Here is a 12,601-nt window from a genome sequence, read left to right on the forward strand (position 1 = left end):
CCATGGCATGTGGGATCTTCCTGGACCGGGGCACGAACCCGTGTCCCCTGCATCGGCAGGCGGACTCTCAACCACTGCGCCACCAGGGAAGCCCGGATGGCGGATTCTTAACCACTGGACCACCAAGGAAGTCCCAGACTTCTTTTATTTTCTTCCCTACTTCCCTTTGTAGTTCTTTTCCAGAATTCACCATCGTTATATTTTTATTACCCAAAACTCATCTATTAAAAAATTTTATTACAAAACTCATGGCTGTAATACTCTCAAACTAAAATACTAAAATTTTCCAACTTAGAAACTAGACATATTTTAAAGCTTGCGTTGTCTAAAAAGTAACAGTGTGAATTATCCCTATGCTTCCCAAAGCTGGTCTGATGACCTGGGCCTGCCCAGAAAGAAGTATTCTTCTTTCAATGCAGGGGGCCTGGGTTCGATCCGTTTCAGGAACTAGGCCCCACACGCATGCAAAAACAAAACAAAAACAACCAGTGACTGTGTAATGAGTTTTTTATGATGCTACATGTATTCCACTTAAATGAGTGCTTTTTGAGATATGTCCTTCTTACATATTTGGTACTGGTATACTCATTTTTTGGTATTAACATACTCCTTTTTTTTTTTTTAAGATGATGAGTGAAGATAGTAGCTGTAGTCTTTTTAAATATCCTTCGGCAAATTAAAACTTGGAAGTCCTCTGTCCCTCCAACTTTGTTTATTGTTTGTATTATCTTTTATTTGATGGTTAAGAAAAAGTGCCTTGGGCCAAGGGAACCTGTGTGTCTTGTTGGCTGCTGTGTTCCCTGTGACCTGCAGAGAGCCTAGCAATAGTAGACTATCAACACAGTTTGACAGATATTAAAAGTTTGAGGCACATTAAAATCTTCAAGAGTTTATTTGAGCAAACATCAATTAGAATTGGGCAGCATGAAACTGGGAGTGGTTAAGAGTACTCCACCCACAGGAGCTAGGAGAGAGGACTCCGAAGCAAAGCAAAGAAACTATTTGATTGGCTATAGCTTAAGTGGTTGCCTTATTTGGGAAAGCCTCATTGGCTGTTTGTGATTGGTTGTTCTTAAGTTTCATTTTCTCAGATTCCAGTACACTGACTGGCTTGGTTTAGGTTTTGGTTGCATAGGCCACCAAGGCATTAGAGCCACCTCAGTTTGATGGTCTCCTTGGCCTCCTTGTTTAATTTCTTTAACACAGACTAACCAGAGGTTGGCAGACTTTTCGATAAAGGGCCCCACAGGGTCTGTTGCACCTACCTGACTCTGCCGTTGTGACAGGAAACCAGCCACAGACTACATCAATGAAGGAGTTTGGTGGTGGTGTCCCAAAGAGCTTTACTTATGGACAGTGAAATTTGAATTTCACATGATTTCCATGTGTCACAAAATATTCTTCTTTTTATTATTTTTCCCATTTAAAGATGTAATACCTATTCTTACTCTGTAGACCATACAGAAACAAGCAGTGGGCTAGATTTGGCCCACAGACCATAGGATACTTGACCCCTGGGCTAACCAAATGAAAGAATGAGTGACCAAACACAGAGTAAGGCTAGAAATTCCAGAGGTGTAGGTCCCAATCCTTCCTTGGCACTGAGTAACCGTGACCAAATTAAAGCACAGGAATAACTTGTTTTCCCAGCTCTAAGTTAGCGAACGCAATTCAAATCTATTTCTTAGAGCTATTGTTACTGATAAGTATTATAAATGACAGTGGGGAAACATTTTGCAACTAAGAAGGATCAAATAATATATCCATGAATATAAAAGAGAAAATATTGACAGTAGATAGACCTACTAAATTGATTTAAAAGATTTAATTTCCTACTGTTTTCAATTTTAAAAAATGATGAAAGCAGGAGTCCCACTGAACGCCTATGAATTATCTTTGAACTGAACTATTTATGGAATCACAGAACTGTGAAGCTTCAGAATAAAAAGAGGGACTTCCCTGGAGGTAGAGTGGGTAAGACTTCGTGCTTTCAATGCAGGGGGCCTGGGTTCGATCCGTTTCAGGAACTAGACCCCACACGCATGCTGCAACTAAGAGTTCGCATGCTGCAACTAAGAGTCTGCATGCCACAACTAAGAAGTCCGCATGCCGCAACTAAGAGTCCACATGAAGTCCTCGTGCTGCAATTTAAAAAAAAAAAAAAAGATCCTGCATGCCGCAACTAAGACCTGGCACAGCCAAAAATAAATAAATAAATAATAATTAAAAAAAGAAGAACAGAAAGAGATTATGGGAAACATCCAGTGCAATCACATTGTTTTAAAGGCAAGGAAACTGAATACTAGGGAACATACTTCCCCAAGGTCACTAATTTAGAGAATGAAAATCGTCTAATAAGAAAAGATACCTTCTGAAGCCTGAATCAGAAATAAAAAATCAGAAATTTCATTCTTATGATGAAAGGAACACAGGGTTTCCATTCCTAGATTTAAACACTGGATTTGACACGTGGTTTTGAATCTCAGTTACTTAACTGAGTCTCAATGTCTTCATCTTCAAAACAGGAATGATAATTAATATCTCATAGAATTATAGTTAAGAACAAGTAAAATAATATACACAGTACACTGTCAGGCACACAATAAATGCTCAATAAATTGTAACTTGAATTTCTATTATATGAACTTTTAAAATCTCACAATTTACCATACCTGCTTAAAAAATATAGTAAATTTGTGGTTTTTAAACTGAGCTAAGAAATAAGACCTAAATATTTGATGCTCTACCAAAAATATTTTTATCTTTATTAGTTGAAATACTTCCTTGAATTTCTGTTTATAGCATTCCTGAAAGACAACGTAAGGCTGTTTTCAAACTTGAAATCACCAACATACTTTCACTTTAGGAAGGGATTTGCTTGACACCACTTAAAACAAGTTTGTCACTGAAATACCCCAAAGATCATTCAACTACAGAGAAATCCTAGCACCTCTAAACTTGTATTTTTGTTTCCTACCTGACAAAATTTTGTGAAGATAAGGAATGTAGTACTTAAAACCTAGTTAAGAATGTCCTCAAAAAAAAAAAGAATATCCTCAAATCATCTTTTTCAAAAGAATGCCGAAAGCAAACTCTTGAACGTTAGACAGACATGGGTTTTAACCAGAGCCCTGCCACTTGCTAGCCCTGTGACCTTGGAGTTAATCCATCTAAGCCTCGAGATTTTTCAGTGTAAGATGGGGATAGTAACAGTACCCACCTCACAGGAATTTTGTGAAGATTAAATGATAGGATGCATATAAAAAGCTTACTTAGACCAGTGTCTGCACTGCAGTAAGTGTTCCCAAAAAAATGTTACCTAAGTTAAATGGTAACTAACCACTTTGTTGGAAGATGAACTTTGATGAGTGCCCTTTTAATAAACTTTTGTTTCCTCTGGCAGATGTTAGGTGAAATTGTAAAAGATTGATTTTTCAGCATAATCCCATAAATTGTGAAGGGCGGGTGCTCAAGTTAAGGTGGAACCAGAGGTAGGTTTCCGCCCTTGTTCTATAAGAGCCCCAGGTTCATTTCAGGACCTAAAAGAAAATGATTTGCTGGTTACTTTGGAGACATCAGGATCTTAGTTTTCAGAGAAGCTTCCCTGCCCTCCTACTGGAAACTAGTCCCCAGTCTTAGTCTTCACTGTTATTCTAAATCTTAGACCCCTGATTGTTTTCTTCAGTGTAGACATAACAATTTGAAGTTATTCTGTTTATTTGTTGACCCCCTACACACATTGTCTCCCTCTCCCCCACTCCTCCCCACTCTGCTAGAATGTAAGCTCCCTGTTGGCAAAGTGGTGCTGGGACTATGTGGTTCATGGCTGTAACCTCAGGGCCTAGGACAGTGTCTGCGTATTGTAAATTCCCAGTAACTATCTAGTGAATGAATGAACGAATGAATAAATGAATGATTTTATGAATGGGCAGCCCTGGCAGGTGCTCAGTGCTTCAGGCTTTCCTTAGAAGTGTAGAAATGAAGGTGAACTGATCTTGTAGTGGCCACAAGAGGAAAAGAGAACTAGTAAAATTCACGACCACCCAGACCCAGTAATGAAGTCTGGGACCACATGGACTCAGAATTTCTAGGGGGAGGGAACAAAGGAAATATATGGTAGCTGGGCGACCCCAGGACAAAAAAATTATACACACACACACGCATGTGTCCATGCATACAGAAATACACTATCCAGTGAGACTTGGGGTAAATTAGAACTTGGTAGGTTGTTTCTTATTTCAGGCACAATAATCTTTCTTTCCTTGGCCTCTGGGTCACCACCCACTCACTGCCTCTTGGGTCTCCTTTCTCACTGGTCCCTCCTCCCTGGTTTCCTTTGCTGATTCCTCCTCATTTTCCCAACTTCTGAACACTGGATCATTCCAGGTTGTTCCTCAAACCTCCACTCCATACACACCTCCTAGATGACCCCAACCTGCCTCATGGCTGCAAATACCATGTGCACACTAACAACCTCCAAATATCTATCCTCACCTCGACCTCTCCTCTGAACTCCAGACAGGTAGACATACTTGAATGCTCAATACTCTCCTTGTATTATATATCTAAATAGACATCTCAAACTTAAAAAGAGACCAGAACTGAACTCTTGATTTTCTCCCCAAACCTGCTCTTCCCAATGGCAGATCCATCCTTGCAGCTGTTCAAGCCAAAACCCTTAGAGCTGTCCTTTTCTTCCCTCTCTACAATCCACGTCTAATCACTGGCAAATTCTCTTGACTGAGTCTCCAATATACACCTATAATCTGACTACTTTTCTACCTCCTGGCTACCACGCTGGTCCAAGCCACCATCCTCTTTTGCCTAGATTATTACGGCAGCCTCCAAACTAGTCTCTCTACTTCTGCCCGTGCTGCCTGTAGTTAAGTCTCCTCCAAGCAGCCAGAGTGATCCTTTCAGAACATTAAATTGCATCAATGATCTCCTCTGAGCAAAACCCTCCAATGGTTTTCCATCTTTCCAAAGTAAAGGAAAAGCATGATCTGACCCAGGATACCTCTTCTCATCTCATTTCCATCTTTTCCCCCAACTCGCTCTGCTCCAACTGGTTGACCATCCATATGGATTTCAAATTAATTTAGAAAATATTAGTCTGAAAATTTGGGAAAAGGCTTAAAAGATCTGACTATAAGTAAATAAACTGTTTATGCTGGAGAAATGCCTGATTTTTTTTTATTAGTCATTCTCTGATCCCAAGGCATCAGATCAGCATAAATATTTTAGGGCCTTTAACACTTGCCTGGAGTTAATCTTTTGGGCCAGAAAATGCAAATTAGATTACCTCCAAGTTTCCGCTGATAACCCTTGACGATCTTGATCTTGGTCTTGAATAACATACCCTTTAGCTTTTAGTATTTTAGGGGGTGCCTTTTTCACACTATAAAAGTACCAAGGCTAAAACACCTGCTCCACTTAAGAGGAAACATAGACTTTCAACAGACGTTTATTGAAATCCTACTGTGTTTCAGGTACGGGCTAGGCATTGGGGAATCAAGGATGAACAAGACATGCCCATGTCTTCAAGGAACTCACAAGGGAATCCAGGTGGCAGCAAGAGGACCTGATCTTAATAGTGCAATGACAGAGGGCTGCCCAGTGTGCTATGAAAGCCGACCAGAGGACACCCAGCTCAGCCCGAAGAGGACTGACAAGGCCTCCTAGAGGACACGGCACCTCAGCTGAAGCTTAAATTACGTGCAGAAATGGGGGTATAGGGTAGGTCATATTCCAAACAGGAAGTACAGCACGAGCAAAGCCATGAATCTGTGTGCTGTGTGTAGGAAACCACAAACGTTCGAGGCAAACCACTCTTAAGGTGAGACTGGAAAGGAAGACAGAGAGCAGGACGCAGGGAACTTTATTTAGCATTTTAAGGAGTATGATCTTTGTTCATAGGCAACAGAGAGCCACTGAGGCAGGAGAGTGTGACTGCTGCACGAACACGCTTAGAGGCAGGCAGACCAGTAGGGAGGCTATGGCCACGTCCAGGTAGAAGGTGCTGCAGGTCTGAATTAGGGCAGGAGCTGGGGAGATGGGGGAGAAGGAGACAGACTTAAGAAATATTGAGTTAAAATTAGTGGAACTTGATGTGAAGGAGACAAGAAGGAGGAGGTAAGGATAACACTGAGGTTTCTATCCTTGAGGGTATTACCAAGTACAAGTAGTAATAGGATCAGGCAGGAAGATGATTTCACTGTTAGGTATGTTGAACTTGAAACATTAAGGGAAAAGCATTCATTCATTTATCCATTCATTCAAGAACTATTTATAAATTACCTAGCTTGTGACTGTCCAAGTGTGAATCTGAAGGGAGAGGGGTCTGGACTTCAGAGAGTTGGGTGTCATTAGCACATGGGATGAGTTAACCTTCAAGGACGGCTGGCACAGTACCTGGCACAAAGGACGCTCTCCTTGGGTACCTGTTGAAAAGAATGAATGAAGAGCTATCCCTGTGAGAGTTTGTAAGAAGAGAAGAGCTGGGGATCAACGATGAAGCTCTAGAAAACATCAATGGTTCAGGGTTGGGCAAAGGACACAGAAATGGAGTAGTCAGAAATGTGGAGGACTGGAAGGGTGTGGTGTCATGGAAACAAAGTGAGGTACACATAGGACCCAAGTACACACACATTATCAGGTATCAGAAAGGCTTCATGAATTATTTCTAAGTTGAAGGTGAAATAGGTCTCTAGAAAAATCTGGATAAAAATGAGCATTTCTTTTTTTCTAGAGTTTTGGAAGCTTGGAAGGTTGAAATCTAAGGGCTACTGGGCAATAGTTGAATTTCTAGTTACCAAATTTCATTACCAAGTTTGTGCTATTCTGTGCTTTTGCTTTAAATCACTTTGGATCACTGGTTTTTTTTCCATTTATGATGATTAGTTTCTGTTCTTGGTGTTCACTCCCTAATGCTGATTTAAACCAGAGGCTATAACTGTCAGTATGAGAACAGCTGAATGTCTAAGACCTGACAACAGCATTCAGTTAGTATTATTTTCATGTGCTGGTGATAAAGATGGTGGCTTCTGGTGAATGCTATGTGAGTGTGGTGATTACTGGTAGTAGACATCTGATCATCCGGTTTTTTATTGTTTGCATTTTGTTTTGTTTTTTGCCTACCCAGCATCTATACCCATTTTTATGGTAATGGCACTTGAGTTTTTCCTGGGGAACCACTGTCTTCCCCATTTCTAGTCCAGGTCATTTGGGTGGAGCTGACTGCACTGGGCTTCAAGGAGAGGGCATGTGACCCAGCGTTGGTCAATAAAACACTGCAACCCCCTGGGTTCAGTGACTGGCTAAAGAATGGGTACATGACCCATCAGGCAATGAAGTAGTATTCTTGGACTTGCCAGAGAGACCAGGCCAAAGATATTCTTTACTGAACTTAAAGCTGGATAAGTATACACCAGGAGCTAATGTGAACCACGTCATCACGGGGAGAGCCTGTCCGAGAATGAAGCTAATACAGAGGAAAGAACTGCTGAGAGATGAAGAAAGAGAGAGAGACTAAGTACTAAAGGCATTCTTGGAAAGCCCAGATCTGGCCACACCTGAAGCTACACTTCTCAATTACGTGAACTAAAAATTTCCCTTTTTAAACTTTGGCAACATTTTGTTAGCTTTTCTACCACTTGCAACCAAAAAGTCCACATGAGAGACACAATACCACCTCTCTTGTTTCTGCTTCACCCACCAACTGGGAATCAACTGTCTAAAGTCAAAGTCACTTCCTTCGGCCAGCCATCCTGTGAATGCAATCCACACTACACTCGGCATTTTCAGGTCAGCCTCTCGTCACCTCCTGCATCAGCCTCCCTCTCCATCGCTACTTTGTGTCCCAGAGCTCTGTTCATCACCTGAACTCACTGAACTTACAAAGCCCTAAGTTCTAAGATCCACTGCTGTGGCCCTCACTGCTTCCCACGGACTCTTCCTGTTTATTGTATTCACCTACAGCAGGCTCTTTCTACCCTGCCAATTGTTTGTTTTAATAAGTAGAGGCAGGACTGGATGGAAGCCACTTCTGTGCCCAGGCTTGGAAAGCCCACTGCCAAATGGTTGGGTTCTGGCCACCACCCAACACCACTCGGTACACTCTGTTTGAGCTCAAGTCTTCTTGTCCCAAATGTCGTACCTGCTGCTTTTTTTCCCTCTCTCCTGATGACAAGTTTAGCCTGATGTGATTCCCACCTCTGTCATCTCTACCGTTGCCGTGACACCCAGGACCTTTGCCATTTTCCCTCAGGAATCTTGGGAATTTCTGGGAAATCAGACCTTAGTGGTCTAGAAGAATCTAGCTTCCAAACACCATTTCACAACTACCAAGATGACACTCTCTCTCCTCAGATAAGGTTGTATCCCCTTTTCCTGCCTCCATACAGGCAAGGTACCTGTTTGGAGACATCTGCCAAGAATGGAAAATAACTTTCTTCAGAATTATATGAGGATAAGAATTTTTCCTTTGGCTTTTTCCTGAAATAACAGGGAAATAACAAAGGGACCAATGCTTCTCTGAGTGCAGATGACAAGGTGATCTCCTTCTTCTGCTTTAACTATCTTTCTCTCATTAAATAAGTATAAATTCAGTAGTCTTCCACGTTCTTGTCAAGCCCCAGAGCACTGTGTTGTAACCATTCAACTCAAATTCAACAAATATTTAATTGAGCATCTATTACATGCCAGGCACTGTGCTAGGTAAGGGGTGTACAGAAGAGAACAGGACAGGCAAGAGGCCTGCTTCTAGGTCCTACTCCAGTGAAGGTTAAAGAGAGGTAGCACATACATGTAACAAATAAAGGAACAAAACGTCAGACAGTGAGACGTGCTATCAGGAAAATATAAGGGGTATGGACACCAAGGGGAGAGGAGGGGTGGGACGGATTGGGAGATTGGGACTGATGTATGTACACTACTATATATGAAGTAGTTGGCTGGTGAGTACCTACTGTATTGCACAGGGGGAAAAAAACAGGTACAATCTGTTTGCAGGATGTATATTAATTTTAAAAATGCATTCCAATATATGTTAAGTGCAGACAAATACTGTTTGATTCCACTTATACGAGGTACCTAGAATCGTCAAATTCATAGAGTCAGAAAGTACAATGGTAGATGCCAGGGGCCTGGGGGTGAGGGGCTGTGTGGAGGAGGGGAATGGGGAGTTAGTGTTTGAAGCGGACAGAGTTTCAGTTGAGGAAGGTGAAAAATTCGGGAGACGGATGATGGTGAGAGTTGCACAACAATGTGAATGTACTTCGAGCCGCTGAACTGTACAGTTAAATATGGTTAAAATAGTATGTTTTATATTATGTGACTTTTACCACAATAAAAAGACATTAAAAATAAAAGAAAATATAAGGGGATAATATGTTTCAGAGTTAGGGGACTATTTTAGATAGAGTGATCAGAGAAGGCTGTTCTGAGGAGGTAATATCTGAGTTAAAACCCAAAAGAAGAGAAGGTACAAACCACATGAAGACCTCGGAGAGGACAGAGGGTCAGCACATGCGAAGGCCCTGAGCTTGCAGCAAGCTTGCATTACGGTAGGGGTAGGTAGAATAGGGTCCAGGGACCAAATGCGGCCTGCCTTCTTTATTTGTATAGCTCAAAAGCTAAGAATGGCTTTTACATTTTTAAATGGCTGGAAAAAGAAATATTTCATGATGCATGAAAATTATACAAAATTCGAATTTCAGTGATCATAAATAAAAATTTTTTGGAACACATCTCATTCATTTATATATTTTCCATGGCTGGTTTCATACGTCATCGGCAAAGCCAAGTCATTGCAACAGAGGTTGTGTGCCCTGTAAAACTTAAAACATTTACTCTCTGGTTCTTTGCGAAAAAGTTTACAGACCACTATATTAGAGGAACAGGAAGAAATACCTTCCCAGTCTTGAGAGAACCTTGAATTTCTTTAATGATTTCTGATCCTTTTGACTGTAAATAACAGAAAACCTGTTTCCAGTTGACTTACGTAACACAGAGGATTAGCGACAGCCATAAACTCTTTGGTACTTTTCCCATCAAGAGGTAGAAGCTATGTCATCTCTTTTTGAAGCTGGGTGGGCTTTGTGCCTGCTCTGACCCACAGTACGTGATAGAAATGATCCTGTGCCAATCCACGCTTGGGCCTGAAGAGCCTGGCATCTTCCACTTTCTGCCTCTTACAACACTTTTGGAGCCCTGCATCTCATGTAAGAAGTCTGACCACCTCGGATGGCCACGCAGGAAAGTCCACATGGGCGTGCTCTGGTTGAAGGTTCCAGTTGAACCTAAACTTCGAGCCATCACCACCAAGATGCCAAATATGAGAGAAGCCATCCTAGACTCTTCAGATAGGCCATCGGCCAGCTGAATACCACTGAGTGACCTCAGTTGATGCTACATGGAACAGAAGAATCACCTGCTTGGCTTCCTGGACCACAAAATTGTGAACTGTAATAAAATGGATGCTGTGACCGCCTGGAGGGGTGGGACAGGGAGGGTGGGAGGGAGGCAGACGCAAGAGGGAAGAGATATGGGAACATATGTATAGGTATAACTGATTCACTTTGTTATAAAGCAGAAACTAACACACCATTGTAAAGCAATTATACTCCAATAAAGATGTTAAAAAAATAAAAAATAAAACATCACCAGAAAATAAATAAATAAAATTTAAAAAATAAAATAAAATAAAATGGATGCTGTTGTAAGCCACTCCATTTTGGGATAATTGTTTCACAGCAACAGATGACCAAAACAAACAATACAGAAATTTTATTACCTCACGTAACAAGAAGTTCAGGGGTAGATTAGGGTCCATCCACAACATATCCTGGTTCTGCTTTTCTGAAATTCCTTGGCCTCTGCTCTCTGCTTTGAGTTGGTCTACTTGTTAGACTGGCAGATGGCTGCAGCAGTTCCTGGAGTCTCCTTCAAACCTGACAATGTCTAGAAGAAGAAGAAAGATTGTTCTTAGGAGAAAGAATATGCAGACTGATCAGGATCTACTCTGGAATTAGGGATGGAGTCTCCTCCTCTGAGTCACTAGGGAAAGGATGGACACTTGATCAAAATTCGTGGAAGAAAGGTAGGCAGGAAGGAAGTGGATATTGGGTCAGCAACCCACTGTGTTCAAGGTATCTTTCTTCTTCCTATCATTCATTTATTCATCCATCCAGAGTATTTTAGGTTGAACCATATGAATTTTTTTTAATAAGTCAAACGTAAATAACAATAATTTCAAATGGTTAAAGTTAATATTTAGCAAACCTATACTATAGCGGTAGGCATAGAGCTAGATGTTAGAGCTACTGCAATTAAATGGTGCTAAGTTTAGGGAAAGGAAAGAACAGGGCCAGCTATATAATCAGCAAAACTCAGTCAAAATGAAAATGGAGAGCCCCTTGTTCAAAAATTATGAGGAATTTCAAGATGGCAACAGCAGAGCATTAAACTAAGCATGGAGTCCTTCTAAGTACAGGGCCCTGTATGATTGCCCAGGTTGCAGGGCCAAGAAACTGGCCCCGGAAAAGAACAGGTGTCCACAAGAGAGAACAGCGGGGGGCCTAGTTAGATTAGGGGGACCAGGAAGGAGGACGATCTTTTTTGTTTGTTTGTTTTGCGGTACGCAGGCCTCTCACCGTTGTGGCCTCTCCCGTCGCAGAGCACAGGCTCCGGACGCGCAGGCTCAGTGGCCATGGCTCACGGGCCCAGCCGCTCCGCGGCATGTGGGATCCTCCCGGACCGGGGCACGAACCTGTGTCCCCTGCATCGGCAGGCGGACTCTCAACCACTGCCCCACCAGGGAAGCCCGGAGGACGATCTTTAAGCAAGGATCTGGAGGATGGATATGAGTAGCCAGGTGAGAAGCGGAGGAATGCAGATCCCCAGCAGAAGAATAGCATTCCTCCTTCGCCTCCATGTTCCAAGTTGGTTAAGAGACTTAGGTTGGCCTGTCATCAGTTGTGATGAGACAAAAAGATAAAGGTAACAGATCCCTTTCCCGTCTGTGCCAGCTCAGGCCTTTTTCCCAACCCTTTTCTGTGCTCCAGATCTTAGCACTTGGGTAATCTACCCGCATAATCTGACCCTTCTCCTGCAGCACCACAGATGGTCAGGACAGCCCCAGAGCGGCCCCAGCCCTCTCTCTCCGGTGCTCGATTGCGAGTGCTTCCTGGGACAACAGCCTAACCTCCTGATCCAGTTGGCCTAGGCTCGTCATAAACAAGGAAGAATCCTCCCGGTCCTCACATTCCCCAAACCGCAAACCATGAAGATAGCCAACACTAATTGGACCTCAAACATTTTTATCAACAAACCTGAATCTTTTCCCTAAAATCACTTTCTTCCATTTTTAGTTCTACAGTGTTCCTCTTCTATATTGGAGCCTGTGGGGGCTTGGCGTAGTGGGCCTCCAAGTTGGTTGTAAACAGAATCAGATGAGAAGCTTATTAAAATTACAGAGGCACCAGCCCCATGCCAAACCCAGCTCCTCTATTTTTCACAAGTTCCACAGGTAATCCTGAGACACTGCCGGGTCTCTGAACCACTGCTTTAGCAAGCTGGACAGAATAAGGAAGAAATTCCCATG

Source organism: Delphinus delphis, chromosome 3, assembly GCF_949987515.2.
Source record: "Delphinus delphis chromosome 3, mDelDel1.2, whole genome shotgun sequence".
NCBI lineage: Eukaryota > Metazoa > Chordata > Mammalia > Artiodactyla > Delphinidae > Delphinus > Delphinus delphis.